Source organism: Lampetra planeri, chromosome 13 (assembly GCF_965212315.1).
Source record: "Lampetra planeri chromosome 13, kcLamPlan1.2.h2, whole genome shotgun sequence".
Lineage (NCBI taxonomy): Eukaryota > Metazoa > Chordata > Hyperoartia > Petromyzontiformes > Petromyzontidae > Lampetra > Lampetra planeri.
The window spans coordinates 3,779,121-3,786,931 of record NC_136119.1 but is presented as its reverse complement, the minus strand read 5'-3'; the positions used below and the strand labels follow the sequence as shown (position 1 = coordinate 3,786,931).

The following is a 7,811-nucleotide window of genomic DNA, read 5'->3' as shown; positions in this document are numbered from 1 at the left end:
CGTATTACTGCAAAAACTTTGGAATTCCATCCCTACCATCTCTTTCTCTGAAGTTCTTAATAACCTTATACAATTCAAAAAAAATGTGTGAACCCTTTTCTATAAACGCATTCGACTGTGCCGTTTGTTATTGGTCGCTTGGCATGTTGAGTCTTTGGGCCTCTGCTCAGCAACAGCTGATGAAATATATAACTTACAATTTACACGACAGGTCAGGCCCTCATGAAGTGATTTCTATTTAATTGTTGTCAAGATAGAGCATCTGTAAAACATGTTTGATACATTTTCACACGGGCACACAAAACTTTATGAAACATACTTTATTATCACCATCGGCATTATAATGATTGCACTACATAATTGAATTACCACGCAAACATTCTCGATGCGAATGTGGGAATGTCACCAAGAGCTAGGGATGGATAATTGAGGCAATTGATTTGTACAGAATGTTCAAGAAGGATGGTGGTGTATGCTCTAAAGCGAAGATTTCCTATACAAAGATATCTCTAAAAGGGAATGGGATCGGACTGTTTACACCACGTTGTCCTCTTCACAAGATCCATGCTTCTCAAAGGTAGATCAGCTGCTGAAGCTTCTGGCTTCCTGTGTTTTTCACCATCTGTATGAGTTCCATGCTTCTGTCTATTCAATCTGCACACGCAGAAAGAAGGTTGTTACTTAAAAAAAAAAGAAATTGTTTTTATAAATGTCCGACTAAATGTTGAAATATTTTCAGCTAAGTCACATCAAATATAGAAATCAGTTCAAAGCGTCGTAAAATTCAAATATAAAAGTTTAATCCAAGGCTTAATTTCTCATGGCCTACCCCAAACACCGAACCCTCGGGGGGAAGGGGACACGGGAATATTTTCTGCAGGTCAGCCCTGGACAGCTCCATCTGAAATGAAGCCCTGGTGTAAACCTTTGAGATGTGTTCATTATGCGTGCTATTCATGCGCATTATTCAACATATTATACTGTACGGTTAAACATCCTGGTATAAATGTTTTATTTCTTAGCTCCACGTGAATTTGCCCAAGGCTGGTTGCACATGCCGTGAATGCAGAAAAACTCCAGAAAATATTGGTAACATTTGCCAGATTCACACAAAATTGCTGCCACCTACTGGAAAACGTAATACATGATATAGATTGTAACTTTTAACAATGGATCGCTGTCCATTACGGCTGCATGTATATTCTGGCAAAATAATCAGCACGAATTCAGCACGAATTAAAGGTATGAAACAACACATAAAATAGTGGCTAACAGTACTTACATAACATCCATCTGAAAATCGAAAGAGATCGTGCATCTCACACTAAACCTAACCGATACTGGGAAAAAAAGCTAATAACAAACTGAGAATACATCACCAACCCAGTGATTCTCCATCTCGGTCAGGTTCTTTAGTCATGAAAAGCTTGCACGTTGCTTTAAAACAGACTTACGGGGAGAAGCGTTTCAGCCGCGGGGAGAGTTTGAGCGGGGGGGGGGTTAGCACTGGTGTGCCCTTGGTGGTCCTGGTTGCTTGTAATGGCATGCAGTGTGCTCGAGTGGCTTCCCCGCAAATTGTGGCGTGAGTTGGCGTTCGTCTGCTTTGTGGCGGGGCATTGATTTTCCTTGTCCCCTTAACCTTGGCGAACCGAGCGGCCGCCCTCCAAGCCTCCTCCTAACGTGGGCCAGCACTCTCCACAAATGTGTCTGCGCTCGCAGATATTCCTGCGAAATGGTAAAAAGGCATTAGGGGCACCGTAATTGCATCCCTGAACTGAAACAGTCGGCGGTGGAATAAATTATGCCACGGTCTACTCGATTTTGCGGGAAGACAGGTCCGATATGTAACCAAAAACGAGGAAGAAAAGTCATGCATATGCACGTATTCCCCTTGTCCTCGGAAGTATTTAATTATCCACAGTAATGGCTCTTTGAGCGATTGGCACGCTGTTACATCGGTTAAGTCCTTAATAGCAACACAACATTACACGGTACTAAAATGTAATTTATTTGAGATAATCTCCATGAATGTATCATGACTCTCCTCTACGGACAGAGAGATGGACAGAGCTGATGCATGAATGCTTTTAATCCTTAGAAAGTGTTACAAACAATGCAGCCACTTGTTTTCATAAAGTGGGAGGGGGGTTAAGACAGAACCTCTCAAGGGATGACTATCTTGACACAATGTTTTAGATGTAATTGAAGTTGGCTCATCCACAATAGAGGTTTTTTGGGGTTAGATTGCGTAAATATAAATATGTCGTTAAACCCACCACCTATCCGACACAGCCAATTAGTAAGTTTTGTCCCGGAAACAATTCGTTACTCGTTCAGCACGCCGATGTGTTGGAGAGTAAACCGACAACATTTACAATTCGAGTACGACGTTTCGACAGTGATTACAACTAGCATCATCAGGCGACAGCCAGATTTGGATGATGGCGAGTTTAACGACACATTTAAAGTTACGCGATCTAACCCAAAAAACCCTCTATTAATGGGTAATATTGGTCGCGTAAGCCGACCGCGTGTTAAACTGAAGTTGTCTCGTGTCTGTGCTCCTTCAACGCACCGTGGGAAAGAGACACTTTCCATTAAAAAGGGGTACAACACAACAATGCAACATGTGATTTCGTTGTTTTTTTCACTCAAGACGTTTAAATTGTTTTCCTTATCAGTCCTCTACCAACAGTACATTTTCAGAGAACGGGTGTGTAAATGAGAACGGGCAAACAGACTTTTATTTAGACATCGCACTTATCTATAAATGTACTTGACGACCTTTTGCCACGGTGATAGAACCGTATTCAATTCGGACAAAGGTAGTCCATCAAACTAATCTGACTCCGGCCGCAAAACCCACCTTAAACGCCGAAACCGACGCGCAGATGCATTACAGCCCTTTAAACAAAGGCCACCAGGGTAGGTTACCTTAAGTAGGCAGTGCACCAGGAGTAGGTTACATACCCGTAGGGAGGTAAAGTGAAGCCGACAGTGTTGTTTGTCCTGATTAGGGAACCATTAATAAGGCCCATTAAACACTGCCATCAGGCGGCTACCCGGCCGAGTGCGGCTCATTCATCTTGATCGTCATCTTGTTGACGGTGTCGGTAGCCCTGGCCGCCACGTGGAGTGTTGTTTGGTGGCTCGGCCGCGCTCAGGGCCGGCGCGTTGAAGGGCCCGGTGCCGCAACTGCAATCAAATGACAAATCTGCAGTCAGAGGCAGTTCGATTAAACACTGCAAGGCAGCACTTACAAAAGAAAAAAAAGCTGCTCGCTCGCAAACTTTTTCAAAACATTTCAACCGTGCTTCGTTGAAGGCTCGCGGGGAAATGTCAAATTGCTGCGATTGTCCTTTTTTTTTTGTTTCCCTGCAATTACCGTTGATTGGTCGTCGTCGTTGTCATCATCAGCCATGGTCCATCCACTGCTGGATGAATGAGCAGCTGACCCACCCTCAACCAATCTATCACCGCCACCCTCTCGCTGTTCCTGCGATGCGACAATCCAACCAGCCACCTGCCCACGAGCTGACTTGATCATCGCTCCAAAATAACACTCGCACGGACACGTGACTGACTTGCAGGTGGAATGTTAACTCTAAGAAGAGAATACCGCAACATGAACACGACAACAAGCAGGGGCACGCTTTGCAATGAAATTGCAATCAAACACTGCCATCAGGCGCTGAAGAATAGGACTCTCGTGACGTCTCAACATTAATGCACCGTCCTGTGATATATGGCAGTGACATTATAGTGACATCATTGCCTATAAGTGGAGCAGCTTCAAGCTTCAAACTTTCGTCTGACATCACCGCTGAACGGGCAAGGCGTATTTTAAAAAAAGATTACTTTTTGTGGTTTCGGTTGCATCTCACTCTTAATACCCAACGTGTGAGGCACAGGTCGCAAACGGGTTTTGATTCCTTACCCGTACCCGTTCCCGGCCGCACCAGGGTCGCAAATAGGTACCGGTACCCGTACCCGGCCGGGTACGGGTAGCCGGATATCGGGTAGGGTACGGGTATCGGGTACCCGGTTGCGACCTCTGGTGTGAGGTAGCCGAATTGTGCAGAGGTCGGAGCACTCAGCTGGGACTGCTGAGATCCACAGTTTCAAATCCTGGCCTCTCAAGTGTAGAGAGTTAATGGTCTTGTCCCAGGAGCCAATTACTGCACAAACACACACACAAATGCCCATCCCATCCACATTATTTCCGCGCGTAATTTTGCTCAATTCGCACCCTGATAATTGCAAATATTACTTTGACTGGCATGCCACGGGCATTGCTCTCCGTAGCCGAATGGGTGGGCAATGTGCTGCCCCCTGCAGTGCGGTTCAGTCAAAGCCATGAAACGAAGAAATGACCGTGGGTCATCACCCGGGCGTGAGAGATTGGCCCACACAGAAGCTGCTTTCAACTACGTCCGAGACATCCTTCAAGTGCCCTCTTTTATCCACACAGAAGGGTAAAGCTGCCTTTCCCAACAGAGACATTTTTTGTCATGCTGCAGTCAAACCGATACAGATATGTTAGCATCAGGATCAGATGAAGTGAAAACTCTGTTTTAATGCGATGGATTTACTAAATACTTACAGCGATACCTTGAATTTCATCCACTTGACTTTCGTCGCTTCGCTCTTTCGGCTGTTTTCAACTATAACCACATTTCAAATGTCGTCCACGTGGCTTTCCTCTTTTGTCCGATTTCATCCCCAAACCTTCCACGATGTTCGCGCCACGAACCGTATTTTTCATTCCGTCTTTGAATAGAAGTCGTTCAGTGAGCATCTCTTATATTTGTGTTTATTCATATATTATTAATACTGTACCTATTTCTGTGATTATACAGTAAACAGTTCATGGTTATTTTTGTGATAGTAGTATAATACTACAGTGTTTACTTACGCAAGAATAAAAATATTTAAAGGTATAATTTTGTTCATTTAGTTTGCTTATTTATTTAGTTTTGTTTAATGATTCTTATGTTTATTTTTCTTTTATTTATATTTATTTAGGTTTTGCACGCATGTGTTTTATAGTTAATGTAGTTAATTGCATGTACGTTTTTATATTCACTGTAGTTATTTGCATGTACGTTTTTCGCCGGCCAAAATAAATGTGCAAGCTAAATAAAGGCTCTGCTTTGACATTCGTTCATTTTTGACATTCGTCCGTGCTCTGCTCCCTAAGGGGCCATCCATTGAGTAGGTACGTAAAAATCTGTCAAAACTTGACTCCTCCCCCCCTCTCTGTACGCACGCGGACTTTTTACACCCCGCCCCCCCCGAATCCTATAGAACGGCCGATATTTAATCCACGCAGAAACGATCAAGGATTAATCATATTCACGTGTTTCAGCAGACAGACTGCATTAAAGAATCAAGTCGCTTACCTTGGCCACTTATGTTGCTGAGCTGCGTGATTGCTGCAGTCAGGGGGGCATACAAGTGACACCTCTCCCACAGTGCCACTTCTCCCGGCAGTACTCGTTGTCTGACAGCTGAAGAAACTGAACTGTGGCTCATTTGAAGGCCAATGTAGACAAATTATTATCGAGGCTTCACCACCCCCTCCCCCCGTTTCCTATGCGTACGTACATTGTCAGTAGACCCCCAATACGCAAGCGTACACATTTGGGTTACCCCCCTCCCTCCATGCGTACGGACTAAATGGATGGCCGCTAACCAGAAGAAAGTGCAAGGAATGTTAAATCATTTGAAACCAGGTGGAGAGCATCAATTCACTAAGTCTTGGTCGGCTTAAACTCGGATTCAGACCCAGGTTCTCAGTGGTGCTTTAACACAGCTCAGATAATGGCATTTGTTCAACGCTTCCGACGTCAAGTGGCCAGGCAGCTGCATCAGGAATAAAAACTGCGCCATACAAAGTGGCGGCTCTTGCCGACCACAATTTCACTCAGCTGCGCCGAGCGACGGGCGATTTCGGATCGATTTTTCCTCCATGGATCTTCAAACGTCATTTGTAGTCGTGGAACAATTTTTCCCCCTTTTGCGATGCAATCGTTCGTCACCATTTGTCAAGGTCGCTATTTGACTATTCGGTGGTGAACGTAGGAGAGACACTTGTGGCCTGCGACGTTGACATAAACAAATGACAGGACATTTGATGCTTATGGCGGTACCCCGGGGTACCAAATAATACAAAATGGGCCGAGGCAATTAAATATTTTATTTCTGGGACACTATTTTTTCCAGGGGTGTACTTAACTCCGCGACTGGAGTACCAATCAATCCGACATCGGTGCCACTCCGCAATGTCTAAACGCAGCGAGGACGATTGCGCCGAAACCCTGAACGCACCGTAGTGGTGCATCGTGTACAGCTCGTCGAGATGAGTCGATTGCCGCATCGGCGACCATCAGCAGACTAAAAATGACTGCATCACGGACAATACGCGAGAGCCGGGGTACTATGGTACCCCGGGGTACCGCCATGATGGTAATTTGTGGCACAGAGTGTCAGGTAGGGGTCTGATAGAATCCTCCCCTGCCCTCAATGATAAATTAGTATTAGAGTGTAATTAATTGTATCTCTTGCCAAAATGGTTGGTCAGGACTCACGAGTGTCCGACAATCTTCCCCTCTGATCTGACTTGAACCCGTAATGATTGCGAGCCGTCAAAATCATGGCAAGTCTTTGCAAATCACAAGTCCGAGTTGACGTCCGTCAGCCATGCCGATAGCTTCGGGAGTATCCGCGACTGATACTGCTCACTTCGCCAGAGAGAGGGCGTAGGATGCCGTCGTTCGCGATACGGGTTCAATTGTCCGGTCCGGGCGGGTGCAGTCACACTGTGGGTTGTATCTTGATTTGAAGCTTTCGTGACTGCGGGAATTCATACCCTTTGGTTCTTTCGGTAAAATCTTAATTTTAGAACTTTCGTGACTGCAGGAATTATTATTTGGTTCTTTCGGTTAAGTCACGTCTAAAGATAAAATAATAAATTAAATTAAATAATAGAATACGACGTTTCGATTGCAACACAAGCAATCATCATCAGGTATAATGAAATAGCGACATAATATCTAACCAGAAAACTATAGACAGACATATTAGCAGACAGATATCACAAGATACATACATAGCGAGAGCAACACAGTGTGTCTTTCGGTAAAGTCACGTAGGTAGAAAAATAACATTTTATAAAAATAATATATCACGACGTTTCGATCGCAACACAAGCGGTCGTCCTCAGCAGTTCCACTGCTGAATATTTTTTTCCGCCTGAGGACGACCGCTTGTGTTGCGATCGAAACGTCGTGATATTTTATTCAAATTTTTTTTATTTTTTCTACCTACGTGACTTTACCGAAAGAACTAAAGAGTTTACTGTGGGTTGTCTTCAACTCTCGACTTGTGGAGGGAGGTGTGCGCAGCGACAAGTTGTTGTTCTAAAGCGGTTGATGGAGCGCCAAATGTTTAATTGGCAAATTAAGCCACTGGCAGTGTGCATTAGCTACAGCTACGATTGTAGGGATCAGTGGGATAAGGTTACAGTAAAACCTTGGATTGCGAGTAACTTGGTCTGCGAGTGTTTTGCAAGACGAGCAAAAATTTAAAATTAATATTAATTTGATGAACGAGCGAGGTCTTTCGATTTAAAGCTTTCGTGACTGCAGGGATTCATCTCTTGGTTCTTTCGGTAAAGTCACGTAGAATGAAAATAATAAAATAATAAAAATAAAACATAATAAAATAAAATTCTCACGACGTTTCGGCCACAACGTTCATTCGGACGCTGTCTTTCCGACAGCCCTGTTCTTCACTTGAGGACGGCTGCT

At 44.2% G+C, this 7,811-nt stretch overlaps 1 long non-coding RNA gene across 1 annotated transcript; it reads right to left on the bottom strand.

Moving 5' to 3' along the window:
• Positions 1 to 339: 339 nt before the first annotated feature.
• LOC144721937 (uncharacterized) lies at positions 340 to 4,876 on the bottom strand. Its single transcript, XR_013586000.1, has 3 exons — positions 3,386 to 4,876; positions 2,971 to 3,195; positions 340 to 1,725 (listed from the first exon to the last, which is right to left on the bottom strand). It is a non-coding gene; the product is annotated as an uncharacterized LOC144721937 (long non-coding RNA).
• Between the last annotated feature and the right edge of the window lie 2,935 nt (positions 4,877 to 7,811).